Below are 17,008 nucleotides of genomic sequence, written 5' to 3'. Positions count from 1 at the left end.
TTTTTTTGTAACCGAAGGAATAGTGTTGAACACAAAATTTCATGTCAATGCATTGAAGTCGATAAAGCCAAGGTGTACATAATTGCAAACCTACCCCCACCCACTAGTTTGCGAGGTGTACGAAGCTTCCTTGGACATGCAGGCTTCTACAGGCGGTTTTTCTCAAATCTCTAAGCCCTTATGTCTTTTGCTTCAACAAAATCATCCATTTGAATTTACTAATGATTGTTTGAATGCCTTCACATATTTGAAGAAAAAAGCTTTCAACAGCACCAATCGTTGTCCCGCCAGATTGAAACGAACCATTTGAACTCATGTGCGATGCCAGTGACTATGCAGTCGGAGCAGTGCTAGGGAAGTGGGAAAGTAAAATTTTTCACGTGATATACTATGCAAGTCGTACTCTAAATGATGAATAGGTTAACTATACCACGACTGAAAAGGAACTCTTAGAAGTAGTATTTTCGTTCGATAAGTTTAGGCAATACCTAAAAGGCATTAAGGTAATTGTGCGTACAAATCACTCAGCCATTAAATATCTTATTAATAAAAAAAGATAAGAAACTTAGACTAATTCGATGGATATTATTACTACAAGAGTTCAATTTAGAGATTAAGGATAGAAAAGGTATAGAGAATCGGGTGGCAGATCATTTGTCTAGGCTAGATAAAAAACATGATTGTGTTGACACGACAGCTATTAAAGAAGATTTCCCTGACGAAAAAATATTATTTGTCACGGTTGCGCCGTTGTATGCTGACATTGTTAACTTTCTTGTTAGTGGTATTGTTCCTCCTGATTTATCTAGCCATGTTCGAAAGAAGTTTCGACATTATGTGCGACATTACTACTGGATGAACCGTTTCTATTCAAGCAATGCAGAGACCAAATAATTTGAAGATGCATTCCAGAAGAAGAGCAGAAAGATATTCTACATCAGTGCCACTCGTCACCATATGGAGGACATTTTGGTGGAATGAGAACAACAACAAAGGTGTTCCAATCTAGATTTTATTAGCCAACCTTATTTAAGGATGCGCATGAATTCTATAAGTCATGTGATAGATTCCAACGGACAGGAAACATAGCAAAAAGGCACGATATGCCATGGCAAAATATTCTGGAAATTGAACTCTTCGATGTATGGGGAATAGACTTCATGGGACCCTTTCCAACATCTTTTGGAGATTTTTATATCCTATTGGCAGTAGACTATGTATCAAAGTGGGTTTAAGATATAGCTGCACTTAAAAATGATTTCAAGACGGTGTTACAATTTTTGTACAAAAATATATTCACCCGATTTGGAACACCACGAGCTATTATCAGTGATGAACGCATTCATTTTGATAATAAATTGATTGCCAAGGCACTGAAGTGATATGGAGTAGGACATAGGATTGCTATGGTGTATCACCCTCAAATGAATGGACAAGGAAAAGTGTCTAACTGAGAAATTAAATAGATCCTTGAGAAAGTGGTCAACCAGAATCGAAAGGACTGGTCGCTGAAGCTAGATGAAGCACTATGGGCTTATCGCACAGCATTCAAGACACCGTCTTAAGTTATTCCCAGGAAAGTTAAAATCACGATGGTCCAAACCATTCATTGTACACCAAGTCCATGACAATGGAGTAATTGAAATCCAGAACCAAAACGATGGTTTCATCTTTAAGGTGAATGGGCATGGACTCAAGGAGTACAAAAAAGCCTCAATCATGTGAGACAAACCGACATCATTAGCATATGATGCCCAAGAGTTTTCTTTACTTTCTTGAACAAAATTTTGTTTCCTAGACAATTAAAATTTGAATTATGTACATAAATAAATTAAGTTATTTTCAGCTTCCATTATCCATTTTATTTTATTTTCTTTATTTATTGTAGGCAACCAAAGAACATGTGGCTGCATGAGGAATAAGAGCATGCATGAGAAGAGAAGAAACCCTAGGACGCATGGTTTTGGCGACAGAATAAAGAGGGAAAGAAATTTTTCCCCCACTTTATGTCCAATCATATATTTCTCATTAATGAACAAATCTTTTCCCTCTAAGAAAGGACAAAACTACCTCGAAACCATCCATTACTTTCCAAAGAAACAAATTGTTCAATAACTTCTTCTTCTTTATCGTGCCTCAACCTCCCATCACTAAGAAATAAATATTTTTCTCTACCCATCGTCACCACTGATACCAACCAAGAAAAATGTTAAGAACAAGGAAAGCCCCAGCCCCAACACAGAGTTTCGAACGTTTCCAAATAATTGTAGCAGAGGCATGCTTCAAAACTTTTCAGAAACTTCAAGACTATTTGGAAGATGGATTCGTCTTTCCCATCGAGGAAGAGGAGCCATTTGGACCGGAGGTGATGGACGTGATAAAGAAACACAACTGGGAGAAGTTTGCTCACAATCCCAAAGCCGTAGCATCGGAGATAGTATGGGAATTCTATGCCCATTTCGAGGACCCATCTAACCACACAGTTTATGTTCGAGGAAAGCTCATTTGATTTTCCCCTTCTGCACTCAACCGATACTTTAAGTTGGGAAAAGTAGAGGAGTAGTACAAGTGATTTGTAGCAGAGGCTAATCAAGAAATGTACGACGGTGTACTATAGGATTTATGCTTTGGGGGGCCAAGTTCGAAGGGAATGCCCCAACGAGAAAAAGAGTAGATCACCGAGCACTAAAACCACACCTGAAATTATAAAACCACTTTCTCAAAGGCAAGCTGATGCCAACATCCCACAACACCACAGTCCTGATGAAGAGATTGTTGCTCTTGCACTCAATCATATACGGGAGGAAGATGGATGTTGGAGAACTCATTTTCGAGCAGATCCATGACTGTGCCAAGAGAAACCGGGGTAACCTTCTATTTCCCAACTGGATAACCGCATTATGCAAGAAGAAGAAGGTTCTTGAGGATCACTTTGAGGATTAAATTAAACCAAAAGAGGGTATTACTAAGAAAAAGGTCCCCTAATTAATGAGTTTCAATGACAACGACCCACATGATGGTTTGGAGCGAGGAGCACAATCGGTTACCGTGGCTAGAATGGTTGTTATGGTCACGCACACTCGAGAAATGGGTGAAACGATCGGTCGCCTAGAGGACCACATGGAAATTTACTCTGAGTATGTCAAGGCTAGGGACATGCAACTCAACGCCTTCTTCAAGGAGTTTCTCCCGAACACAAACATCAGACTACTGACCTTCCTCGCTGTTATTCTCAAATACAAAGCAAGCGACAGCACATTCCATGCCTCGACATCGCATGCCCCTCTAGAAGTTCCCACAGAAGTATCCGTTGATGTGCCACCACTAGCAACTCAAGTACCACCTGTACCAGAGGAAGGCCAAGGCGACATAGAAGAATTCCTCAGCTCCTTCTCCTTTTCAACCTCCGGAAGCAGTGATGATACTCCACCCCACTTATTCACCGATGAAGATTTTACTCCAGCACCGCCACAACCAATGCAAGATCCCATTTTGTCCCCTGTCAGTAAAGCTACACCATCCCCAACAGCACTTCCTAGTTCAGCACTAGTTCCAGTACAACCAACTCCTATTATCGAGCAGTCAACTCCAACACGAGCCTCATCTAGTAAGAAGCGCTATAACAGAATCGCAAGCCGTATACTTCAGCCATCTCCCTCGCCAGTAGCAATAGACACGTGATCCGAGAGTCCCTCTCCTCCTAAACGATGTCGAACGAGGGTGTCCAGCCAAGCCACCCCACCACAGTGAGTTTCTACTTTATTTTTCCTTTTTAGTATCTGCATTCAGATTTGTGTAGTTTTAATTTCATGCATTGAGATCAATGCATCCTTCAAGTTTAGGGGTTGGTATAATACCATATTATTCCATACTTTGTTAGAAAGCAGTTGATGATAATTGGTTGAAAATTTTGATTGTCATGACATAAGCAGGTTAAGGTTATTGTTAAGAATGATTTATGTATGCCCACTGATGAATGCATAATTTCATTGCATATGCCATAATTATTGTTAATATTGTCTAAAGAAGAGAACCAACCTTAGGTCTGATTCTTTGAAGTTCATAAACACGATTGTAGGTTGTCTTTGTTTCAGGTAATTTGTAAAATTTTTGGAAAATAACTTTCTGCTTGCCAAGACTTCAAAAATATTTTAAGGGTGAAGTAAAAACTCTCTAATGTTTAGAAACTTAAAAAAACAAGAAGGGACACTCCTCTGTGCAAAGGCATAAACATAAAAACTCCATAAGAAATAACGAGTAGCCACGACATATGAGGAATGAAAGTAGTCACATGATGACTCTGCCCGACTAGCTTGGGGGTGGAAGGTATGCTCCCTTTCACCTAGAGTATGGAACGGTAGTTGTGATGAGCTGACTCCCCTGTGAAAAAGAAAGTTGATAAATAACTAGGAGAATAAACTAAGCCTGAGAAATAATTTGTTGCCTTGACAAACCAGAGGTGCTTAATTAAGTTTTCTAATTACCTTTATGAAAAGACTGTTTACAATCGCGCACACACTATAGCAAAGAATCCTAACTTGGGAATGGACTTGACTTACATGACTGTCGAACATGTTGAGGCTAAATAATTTTTGCTGAGGGCTGCAATCTCAAACCATATGATTTCCGTAACTCTGCTTTACCATGATAATTTTGATTTTCTTCTAGTTATTGTACATTGCTTGATGACAAGCAATAACCTAAGTGTGGGGTGTGATAACTCCGTAAAAAGACTTAATTTCTAGTATTTTCACTTAAGTTATTGCTCGTCTAGACAAAGTATGCATATCATTTTAGTTGTATTTAGCTGCATATAGGTTACATTAGCTTGTGGTGGATAAATTTTGCATAGGCAATATTTATTTGGTGTAATCCTTTAGAAAATGTAATATCAGTGATGTCTACCAAGAAGTTGATGCTACAAGGATGTCAAGGTTTTCTTGCAAATGTGATAGATACAAGAGCTAAAGAGAAAGGGTTAGATGAGATTCCAATAGTTCGAGAGTTCCCTGATGTTTTCCCTGCTGAGTTGCCAGGATTACCTCTATATAGAGAAGTAGAATTTCAAATCGAAGTAATATTGGGAACAACTCTGATTGCAATGGCACCTTATCGGATGGCTCCAAAAGAATTGCAAGAGTTAAAGAATCAATTGCAAGAGTTGTTAGAGAAGGGATTTATTCGACCAAGTGTGTCGCCTTGGGGAGCTCTGGTGTTATTTGTTAAGAAGAATGATAGGTCAATGCATCTCTACATTGATTATCGGCAGCTTAATAAGGTAACCATCAAGAATAAGTATCCCCTTCCTTGAATTGACGACTTGTTTGATCAATTAAATGGAGCTTCAGTATTCTCGAAGATTAACTTATGTTCGAGTTATCACCAATTGAAGATTCAGGAGAAGGATATTCCAAAGACAACTTTTAGAACGAGATATGGCCATATGAATTCATTGTAATGCCATTTGGAGTAAAGAATGCACCAATTGCTTTCATGAATCTCATGAGCAGGATTTTTCAACCCTATTTGGACCAGTTTGTGGTTGTCTTTATTGATGACATATTGGTGTACCCGAAACCATTGAAGAGCATAATGCACATTTGAGGATAGTTTTACAAATTCTCAAAGATAAGAAGCTTTATGCCAAATTGTCCAAATGTGAGTTTTGGCTTAACGAAGTGATTTTTCTCGGGCATGTAATTTCCATAGATGGGATTCATGTGGACCCTTAAAAGATAAAAGATATTCTGGATTGGGAGGTTCCAAAGAATGTATTAAAGTCTGGAGTTTTCTTGGACTTGTCAGTTATTATCGAAGATTTGTTAAGAATTTTTCGATAATAGTGCTACCTTAAACAAAGCTAACAAGAAAGAATGTATTGTTTGTTTGGACTCCTGAATGTCAAGAAAGTTTTGAATCTTTAAAGGTAATTCTGAAAGAAACTCCTGTATTGGTTCAACCGGAATCTGGCAAGAATTTTGTTGTATTCAGTGACTCTTCCCATAATGGGTTGGGGTTTATATTAATGCAAGAAGAGAAGGTGGTAGTGTATACATCGAGAAAGTTGAAACCACATGAAAAGCATTACCCCACCCATGATTTTAAAATGGTTGTAGTGGTATTCACTCTCAAGATTTGGTGTCACTGTCTATATGGAGAACGTTATTACTTGTATAAAGACCATAAAAGCTTGAAGTATCTGATGACTCAAAAAGAGCTTAATTTGAGGCAAAGGAGATGGGTTGAGTTTTTAAGAGATTATGATGTAATAATTGACTATCATCCAGGAAAGGTTAATGTGGTAGCAGATGCTTTGAGTAGAAAAACGTTTGTAGCCTTACGAGCTATGGATTCAAGGTTATCTTTGACTGGAGACGATGGTCTATGTGGAGAGTTTAAACTTAAACCAACATGGTTAGATCGAATAGGAGAATTACAAAGTAAATATGAAATATGTTTGAAAAGAATAGAGCAAGTAAATAATAAAGAGATTAAAGATTTTGAGGTTAAATCGGATGAGAATTTGTATTATAAAGGAATAATTGTGATACCTGACAATGAGGACTTGAAGAAATATTTATTATTAGAGGCTCATTGCAGTCCATTGACGAAGCACCCGGAGGGAACCAAGACGTATATGGATTTAAAGGATCAATATTGGTGGCCATGGATGAAACGAAGCATCACTGAATTTATGTCCATGTACTTAACATGTCAACAACTTAAAGCTGAACATCAAGTTCCGTCAGAATTATTACAACCGCTTTCTATTCCTCAATGGAAATGGCAAAATGTTATGATGGATTTTGTTTCGAGGTTACCCTTGACTTCGAACAAAAGAGATTCAATCTAGGTAATTGTTGATCGATTGACCAAGTCAGTATATTTCCTTCCCGTCAAAACTGATTTCTCTATGGAAAAGTATGCGAAAATGTATATTAGAGAAATTATTAGATTGCATGGAATACCTGTTTCTATAGTTTCTGATAGAGACCCTCGATTTACTTCAAAATTTTGGAAATCCCTACATGGAGCTTTGGGAACTCGCTTAAACTTTAGTACATCTTTTCATCCTCAGACCTATGGACAATCAGAAAGGACTATTCAGATCTTGGAAGATATGTTGAGAGCATGTGTCATTGAGTTCAAAGGGTCGTGGGAGAAATATTTACCACTGGCAGAGTTCGCTTACAATAATAGTTATCAGTCCAGTATTAAGATGGCACCCTATGAAGTGTTATATAGGAGGAAATGTCGTACGCCATTAAACTGGTATGAGATCAAAGATCGAAGCGTGCTTGGTCCGGATTTGATTCAAGATGTGGAAGAGAAAGTTCGAGAAATTCAACATAATCTTAAAGTAGCATTTGATCGGCAAAAGTCCTATTCTAACCTTAAAAGAAAAGAGATTGAATTTGAAGTAGGAGATAAAGTGTTTCTGAAGGGATCTCCATGGAAGAAAGTATTACGATTTGGTCGGAAAGGAAAGTTAAGTCTTAGATTCATCGGGTCATATGAACTTGTTAAGAGAATAGGACCATTGGCATATCAATTATCTTTGCCACCGGAAATGGAGAAAATCCATAACATCTTCCATATGTCCATGTTACGAAGATATAGGTCTGACCCTCTCACATCATTGCACCAGAACAAGTAGAAGTTCAACCTGATTTGACCTATTAAGAGGAACCAATACAAATATTGGCTTATGAAGTCAAACAATTGAGAAATAAAACAGTTCCATTGGTCAAAGTTCTTTGGAGAAATCACAAAGTAGAGGAGGCAACGTGGGAACGCAAAGAGGATATGTGACTTCAATACCCCCATCTATTCGTGCAATAAAAATTCGAGGATGAGTTTTCTTAAGGGGGGATTTGTGACATCCTTCATATCGGGTTAGTGATCAAATTGTGAGATTTAAAATTCAGTGACCAAATTAGATAAATTGAAAAGTTCAAGGACTTAACTGAAATGTTTTGTGTAGGATAATTTAGTAAAGAATGAAGAATTAAAAGGGTAAATGAGTCTTTTAGCAGGGGAGTAATTAAATATTACTTTTGGGTGGATATTTTAATACCACGTGGAAGGCCATTGGAAAGAACAAAAGTTCCAGACTTCTCTTCTTCCTCATTCTTCTTCTCCACCGTGAAGCCAAGCTAAAGGTAAGTTTTCTTGTTAATTGAATTTTGATGAATTTAGGGTTGCTCATTGATCATTAGATGATAACTAAGCTTATGGAATACTAAAGTTATCTTAAAATCAAAGGATGATTAAATTAGGGGAGATTAAAGCTTAGGAGTTATTGAATGGAATCTTGGAATAGAGTTCATAATAAGAATTGGAAGTTGGATTTGACTTGTCATCAAGCTAATTAAGAAGTATAAGGTGTTATAATTAAATTTAGAACATGTTGCAAAGTAAGTGTAATTCTTGAATTACATATGAAAGATAAGATTTGGGGGTTAAAGAAGTTATTATTGAGTATAAATGAGTTTTAATAACATGTAAATGAACTAAGAATATGTAAATGAATGAAATAGGAAGTGTTAAGATGGAAATGAAGAATTCTCGTGCATAAAATGTTATTTCTGGGCTAGGGGTATCGGTGCCATTAAACAGGTACTGATACCCTCTTAAATGAAAAGAATCACAGAATATAGTGAGAGTACTGATACCCTCTTGAACGAAAAAATAACAGAATACAGTAAGGGTACCGATACCTCAAGGGGTGTATCGATACCCCCTAAAGGAAAAATTGAATATTGATTCATTAAATTTGTTTAAGCTATTAGAATAAAATTACAAGGTTTAGGCATCTGATAATCATCTTGAAAATTATATTTATGTAGATACAAAGCCTAAACAAGTTCCAGAACAATTGCTCAGTAAGATCGATCGAGGGAAAGGCAAAGAATATAGGTGAGTGCATATGCATAATATGATTATAGTAGTGTATCCAGTTCTAGACTTGTGATAAGTCTAGATTCAATACATTGATGCATGATTCATTTCATATTATGAAACATAATAGGAATTCATACTATGTGCATTGTGTAATATGTTTTAAATGAATATGTATGCAAAGTTATATGAGAAATATGATGAAGGTATGAAAATTATATGTCTATGTGATATACTATGTAAATTGAGAAATGCCCATGTTATGTAGATGAGAGCTATATGTATAGTTGGCATGCCAAGAGTAAAGGGTCTACGCGGTCCTTCGGGACATATATGTATTCTTTGGAACATGTGTGAGGTATTTTGAGACATATACTTGATCCTTAGCATATGTATATGATTCTTAAGGAATCTTCTACGTGGTCCTTAGGGACATCTTATATGGCACTACGGTGCATTTCTACGCGGCACTTCGGTGCAATTCTACATGGCACTTCGGTGCATTTATATGAGCTGTGATGACAGAATAGTGCACAACCTCATAGTACTCACATACATTAGGTTCTCAGTATGGTATCATGGGTCAATAAACATATTAATTTGAATTCATTAATGTTAATTTAATATGCTTATGGGTAAGGAACAGGGTGATTTAAACTGCGTTGATTAAGTATATGATTTCATTACATTCCATCTCATTATGGCATTTTCATTACATTTCCTTGTTATTATTATATTGGCTCTCTAAGTAGATGACTTAGCGTGTGAGTGTTTCACACGTAGGATCCGAGAAAGTAGATGAGACAAATTAAGCAGCTTGACAACATTACTCCTGCAACTATCAGATCAAAAGCAACTTAATCAGTAAGTCATTTTGTTATGTAAATGAATGTTGGCATGTAATCAAACTGTTAAGTTGTGTATGCTCTGAGCATTTTGATGAACTTTGTATAAACCTATGTATATTATCGTATTTTAGTTATATAAGTCCAAACGTTTTATTATTTTGTTAAGAATATTGTTTTAAAAAGTCAATGTGACATCTCGGACTCGTATCTGGGTCAGGTACGGGTTGTGGGTGTTACAAGTAGCCTTCTTGTCAAATTGTTAGGGTCGTCCTAATATAATGTGACTTGCGCTCATGGGCACCACATCATAAAGAACTTCATCCTTGTATCTTCCAATGGAGAAAGGAACAACAACTTGTTTGGTTACCTTTGCTTCCCCACATCATTGAGCCACTGGAGTTTGTAAGGATGAGGTTGCTTGGAAGTCTTTAGGCCCAACTTTTCCACTATGTGAGTGCTTGTTACATTTTTACAACTTCCTCCATCGATGATCACTACATATATTTTATCTCCCACATGACATTTTGTATAGAATATATTCTCTCTTTATTCATCTTCTTGACTTTTAATGTTGAAAGTCCTTTTAACTATAAATATGTTGGATGGAAGAGACATGTTAGCAAGATAAAAAAGGAAATGTGTATAAGACCTTACCGACTAATGCTCTCACAAAGCCTCACGAGTTTACTCCAAGGAAACTTGAATTTCACTCAATCTGCTCGTGTTTGCACTCTAGGACTTCAAGGCTTTTACTAGTTCTCTTCTAGTCTCCCACGCTCAAGCCTTTTTCCTCTCAATTTCTTTATCTCGAGTTCTAACTAACTTTACTCAAAACTATACCAAGTAAAGTTTTCTTGTTGTGCGTCGGCTATAAATGGTTAGTAGGAATGGAAAGCAAAATATAATGAAAATGGTGACTTAGAAATAAGAAGGAAGAGAATAAATAGGTTACTTACACAAAGTCACTTCACAAACTTTCTATCACCACAGTCAATTTTAGATACTTAAATTGCTTGGTGATGAACCTTGTTGTTGTGTGCTTTCAACTTTTTCAATTTTATTTTCTTTTCTTCCTTGTTTTCTTCTTTGAGTGCTTGCAATTTATTTGCTGATTTTTTCATTTCTTCACTTGCACTTCACTTGTACTTCTTTTTTTTCACTTTTGTTTCTTCCACCAAAGCTCTGAATACCGCTTGATGTAAGGTACTTCTACCTTAAATAGATTGTAGATCTAGGAAGGAAGCAAAACAACCTACATAAGTGAATGGTTCAAATAGATGGATTGGTAGTTGATGTAAAAGTGAAATGGAGGGCTATTTATGTTAAGGATTGGTAGCGGAAGTATGTTGATATGGCTATGGTATGGATGATGAAACAAAGGATGATTGGTGAGGATAGTATCTTAAAAAACCAAGGAATAACCAGTGCTACAATGAGCAAAGACCCAGCCTTACAAATTTTTCTAAGGGGTGGTAACAAAGGACTTGGACCCGCTATCTATGAGGAGATAAGAATCACAAGTATCAAGGAATAGGGGTTTACGACACAAATAATTAACTTACTTCATAAGTCGATAAAAGTCACAAGGACTTGAGAAAAGAGAATAATCTCACTTAAATAATATGAAAGGTGTGTTTACAAAATGAATAGGACTAGCCTATTTATAGGAATTTAAGGGACATGGCCGAACAGAAACATAATGGTTCGGCTAGCCCTTGTGTTTGTTTGAAAATACATAATTTAATTAAAGAATTAAGATGAATGCGTAGGTGATGATTCGGCTAGTTAGAGGGGGAATGTCTCATGTCTGAATATTGCTTGAGTCCTTTCAAGTTGGCACCAATTTGAAGGGTGAGGGCTTCTTGGCCGAATGGTTATGTAACCATTCATCTTTGGCGCGTAAAGGAGGCACACGTATAGCACATGGCTTGGCTGGTCACAAGGCATGCACATGGTTCTCTAGGGGGCTTATGGTGTAGCCTTATGCATATGATGAAGACCAAACATGTGCAGCAGCCTTAGGCGTGAGTTGAGCTATCTTCAAGCTTGCATGTGTATAGCTAGCTAGTAATGCAAGGGCTGGTGGAGAAGAATCTTCTTAGCCGTGATCTCATAAGCTCCTTAGCATCTCCTTCAGCTATGTTCAGCCACATTTTTTGTCACTTTCAGCAACTTGTCTTCAAATAGTCCTACTAGCTGAGATGAGTAGTCTTGAGCTCCTCCAGCTGAGTTGAGCTTCCCATTGTGTTCCACGAGCTGTCATGATGTTTGTGAGCTAATTGTGAGCTGTATATAGATCCCAAATACTCCCACAAGCTGCCCCAATGTGTGTCATGCTTCCATGTACCTACATGTGCAAAGAAAACAAGGTAAATCAAATGCATTGAGCTTGTATGATCTAATTACCTTGCTTCCGTGCATGAACATGATCTTGTGAGCTATGTATGCATGTCATGAGCTAAGTACATAAGGATATAACATATGTAAGCTAATGTATAAGACTTAGGAGCTAAAATGAATGCACATGAGCTATCAAATGAATAATTAAGAATGCTTCCATTTCTTGAATGTAATGAATCATGCTTAAATAAATGCAAGACTAATCTTAACATACTTATAACATTGTGTATCAATCATAAATATGTGGATATGCTAAGTTACTCTTTAGCTATTAAAACATTATACAACTTAACATTGGATGGTGTTAAGTTATCAAATGAATTGAAGGCATCAAGACACTTAGTTAAGAGTACTTCCCTGAATTGTTTGGCCCTTGATCTAGTAATGGGACCTTGAGGCATCACTTTTGGATCCAAGGTAGGCGTGATCACATCAGGTAAGGTCTTAACTAGCTTTATATGCCATGCTTTCATTAATTTGGTTAAATTGAGTCTTCACATCCCTAAGACTACATTTTTAAATTGAGCTCATTACTTTCTAAAGGCATCTATCATATCAAACTCGATTTCTGTATATTTTGGTGAAACTTGTTCATGTACTTTTTGTAAGTTGTTTTCTAATTCACTTTTGTAGGTTGAAAGTGTGGATGTTCTTCATTGTTACTATGCACATGGTCAGTTTAATGAGAATTTTCAGAAAAACGTTGATACTGGATGCTTGATGGGTGAGTGGTTTTCTGGCTATATACACTTCCAAAACAGTTTTCAGCGACACCATTTCAATTTATTCATTTAGAAAGTATATTTGATAATCCTTCTTTATCAAATATTGCTTAGTCTATTCTTCAATGTTTTGTATTTTCATGTTGTTATAATTCTGTTTTCAGGGAGTTTGAACATATTGTTTTTGTTCATTACAGAGAAGTAAACGAGGTATAATCTTACTCTCTTTCTCTCTCTTTGCCCATCTTCTTAGGAATTAAGATAAAGACATTGCAAAAAATTCTATGCTTTGTGTCAACAATAAATGCTCTTTAGGTTGCAGATATCTTGGAGGATCCATGCTTTAACTCGTAGACTTTAATTGTCTCTGGTTTGATTTTTTAAATTGCATATGTCCACTCTATGCAATTCAATGCATTCATTCTTTGCAGGGGTGCAGGTCTGAAACCTTCCATTTACTACCGGACCCAGGATCACAGAGTGTTAGCCTGCAAACTGCTTCAGCTCCGTCCCTAGCACAGGAAAATTCACCTGCTGCTACAATTGAGATATCTCCTGCATCGATGAGCAGAGTTGATTGGAATTGGGAAAACATTATGTCCTGAATTTGAGGATGTTGACTCCAGGGATTATCCAAGTGCCGATTCTCCCGACCAACCTGTATATGGTTCCTTATCTTGTACTGCTTCAATTGAACCTGAAGTTGCTGGTGAGGTTAATCACATTGGAATCCTCATTGTGTCGTTATCACCTTCAAAATAATAATTGAGAGCGTGAAAAAAATAACCATTACCCTAAAATTCAGGCCTTTAGTACTTTATTTTAGAAACTTCTAATATATTTCTAAGATCTATGATCTGATCATCCTCCATTTTTCAGGTTTTCCAGAATCTAACTTTAATCATGGCACTCTTTCTGTGCCATGTTTCTGGCCTGGCATCCATAACTTGGCCACAGATACCGTTAGCACGCCAGATCAAAAGCTCTATGTTGAACAGCCTGGGACAGCTGACTTTATAACTCATAGGGAAGCACAGTTGAGGGTGCATGATATCTCAGATACTGTAACTTGTGCAGACAAGTTAATCAACAATGTAGGTGTTTAAGCAGTCGGAGAATATCCAGGGAAGCTAATTCAGGTCTGTCATAACAAGACACGTGCATTTTGTATTCCGCATAGTTCTTAACAGCATTATGGCTTAGAACTTAGAGCTATATCTGGCGTATGCTTTGGATAAGTATGCAATCTGTGCCTTAAGTTGTATAGCATATAAGTGTAATTCATTTCTCTTTGCATCTTTTAGCAGCTTCAGTTTTAAACACAAATGACTAATATAATGATGTTCCTCTGTTTCCATTAACTTAAGCCATCGCTTTTGTAACCTATGATACTTTGTGATGTCCTAGAATCAATCCATTTCCCTTGTATGTTTTTTCCAGGTATGTTGAAAATTTATAGATTGATAGTTGATCTCCTGCAGGAGCTACAACGGTATGATTCAAAGACAATGTACAGAATGACGAACCAGGAGAGCTGAAAAAATTTGATAGCTTCAGAAGACGGATGTATAAAGAAATTGGAGATTGTGATGATTCTTTGATGGCTTCTGACTCTGCCAATTATTGGAATACACTTAACACTGAGACTGATGACAAGGAAGTATCCAGTTTATCCCGCCATATGCAGTTGGATATCGATTCCTTGGGTCCTACTCTTTCCCAGGAACAATTATTTAGCATTGTTTATTTCTCACCCGATTGGGCTTATTCAAGTGTTGAAACAAAGGTACAGAAATATGATTTGCGTGTAATGTTTTGTTAGCGCGTCATTTGTTTTTCATGAAATCATACTTACCCATGCGTGCTTCTTAAGCAGGCTTTACTTGTTGGAAATTTTTTACGAAACAAAGAGCTTTCCGGCGCTGCCAAATGGGGCTGTACGTTTGGTGAAATTGAAGTTTCTGCCGAGGTTTTGACCAACAATGTCATTCGTTGTCAAGTTCCTTCTCATGCTTCTGGACGTGTCCCACTTTATATCACCTGCAGCAACAGATTGGCATGCAGCGAGACAAGGGAGTTTGAATATCGTCGAAAGCTACCTGGATTTTCATTTATTACAGGTGTTAAAACCACAGAACAAGAGGAAATACACTTGCAAGTTCGTTTGGCAAAATCGTTGCATGTTGGCCCCAGGAGGAAGAGGTTGGTTAGTGCTGTTGAGGATTGTGATAAATGTTGGTAGAAAAATAACATATGTTCAACGGGAATACCAAGTGCAAATGATTGTATACAATCTAGAGAGGGATTGATTCTGAATTTGCTAAAACAAAAACTCCGTGAGTGCTTGATAAACAAAGTTCATGAAGATGGCAAAGGTCCACATATTCTAGATGACAAAGGTCAAGGAATTATACACTTGGTTGCTTCTCTTGGTTATGAGTGGGCAATGGATCCTATAGCTTCTGCAGGGATAAGTCCTAATTTTAGAGATGCTCGAGGTAGATCGACTCTTCACTGGGCATCATATTTTGGAAGGTCAAGTCTTTGCACAATTTCTTCATATATCTGTTCGTGTTAAATATACGTGTGTTCAATTGTGATGGTTTTGTATTGATGGTCATTTTCTTTTTCCAGAGAAGAAACAGTCATTGCGCTTATTAAACTAGGCACATCTCCTGGTGCTATTGATGATCCCAAACCAAATTTCCCTGGTGGAAGAACCGCAACTGACTTAGCATCAAGTAGAGGTCACAAAGGAATAGTTGGATACCGAGCTGAAGCTGATTTGATCACCCGTCTTTCTTCATTGACTGTTAACCAAAATTCGGTAGATAATGATGCTACAACTATGGCAGCACAAGAGGCCGTTGAGACTGCTTCGCAAGTTGCTCCGTCTAATGGGGCATTAGATGAGAATTGTGCATTGAAAGGGTCCCTTACTGCTGTTAGAAAATCAGATCATGCAGCTGCGCTAATTCAATCTGCATTTCGAGCTCGCTTTTCCCATTTACAATCAACTACAGGCAATGATGATGTCTGAAGTATCACTTGATCTTAGTATTCTTGGGTCTTGGAATAGGCATCAAAAGATGAATCATTTTAGACACTATTTGCACACTGCAGCTTCGAAGATCCAACATAAGTATCGTGGCTGGAAAGGAAGGAATGAATTTTTGAAGATAAGAAATCGAATTGTGAAAATTCAGGTACTTTACAATTTACATCAGTAACCTTTTTTTTGTTTGTTTTCATATTAGGCAGGATTATGGAAAGTTTCAAGAGAGATTCTTAATTCTTAATTACTACCGTTGATGTCTCTTGATTATCTGTACAACTATTAACAACAGACTAAAGTTTCTTTTTGTGTTTTCTCTTTTGGTCCCTTGATTTGTAGTATGAATTACCTGTTTATTCTGCTTATCATTAATTTCAGGCTCATGTGAGGGGGCATCAGGTTCGTAAACAGTACAAAAAGCTCCTTTGGTCTGTTGGTATAGTTGAAAAGATAATCTTTCTTCCAAGTTCTTTAAGAACTTTATCGATAAGTATGTATATTTCTATACTTGTAGCGTCAAACTTTCCACCTTGATTCTTATAATTCCTAGATTTCATATCTAGTGGGTTTAAGACACCATTACCATCCCTCGAGTAAGTTTGTGAAAACTGGAGTTGAACTCTCTAGCATAGCTTCTTCTTTGGCGTGTTTGATATACACTTTCATCACCATCATCCTTTCAACTTTAACACCATCAACCATCTTCCATTGAAGACCACCAACATCATCATCTTCAATTCTTCAGGCAACTCTTTCTTATCTTTATTTCATCATTTATTTACTTATTCATTCCTTTATATACTAATCCTCTTTACTTATCTTCTTTGTTGCAGCCATACTTACAATTCAAGGCCATTGTTTTTGTCATTCCTAGATCGAGATAACAATAAGGTTATCTATTCACCTCCTTTAAAGAGTGTAGATTCGTCTTATATCACAAATATTCTTCTCCGATTGTCCTCCTAATCCTACATCTCCAATGCAACCGCCAGCTGGAATTAAGTAAAGAAATTATGTTAGGTAATCAGTCGAACCCCCAACAATCGGTATTGTTTCGGTGCCCAGGGTGAGAACTGTGGTTT

The 17,008-nt window shown here is 37.1% G+C and overlaps 1 pseudogene; it reads left to right on the top strand.

The window, feature by feature from the left end:
- Nucleotides 1–7,219: 7,219 nt before the first annotated feature.
- LOC120205811 lies at nucleotides 7,220–16,638 on the top strand (annotated as a pseudogene).
- Nucleotides 16,639–17,008: the final 370 nt, after the last annotated feature.

This window comes from Hibiscus syriacus, unplaced genomic scaffold, assembly GCF_006381635.1.
Source record: "Hibiscus syriacus cultivar Baekdansim isolate YM2019G1 unplaced genomic scaffold, ASM638163v2 tig00013142_pilon, whole genome shotgun sequence".
NCBI lineage: Eukaryota > Viridiplantae > Streptophyta > Magnoliopsida > Malvales > Malvaceae > Hibiscus > Hibiscus syriacus.
The sequence above is the reverse complement of the archived record's forward strand: the minus strand, read 5'-3'. Positions and strand labels throughout refer to the sequence as shown.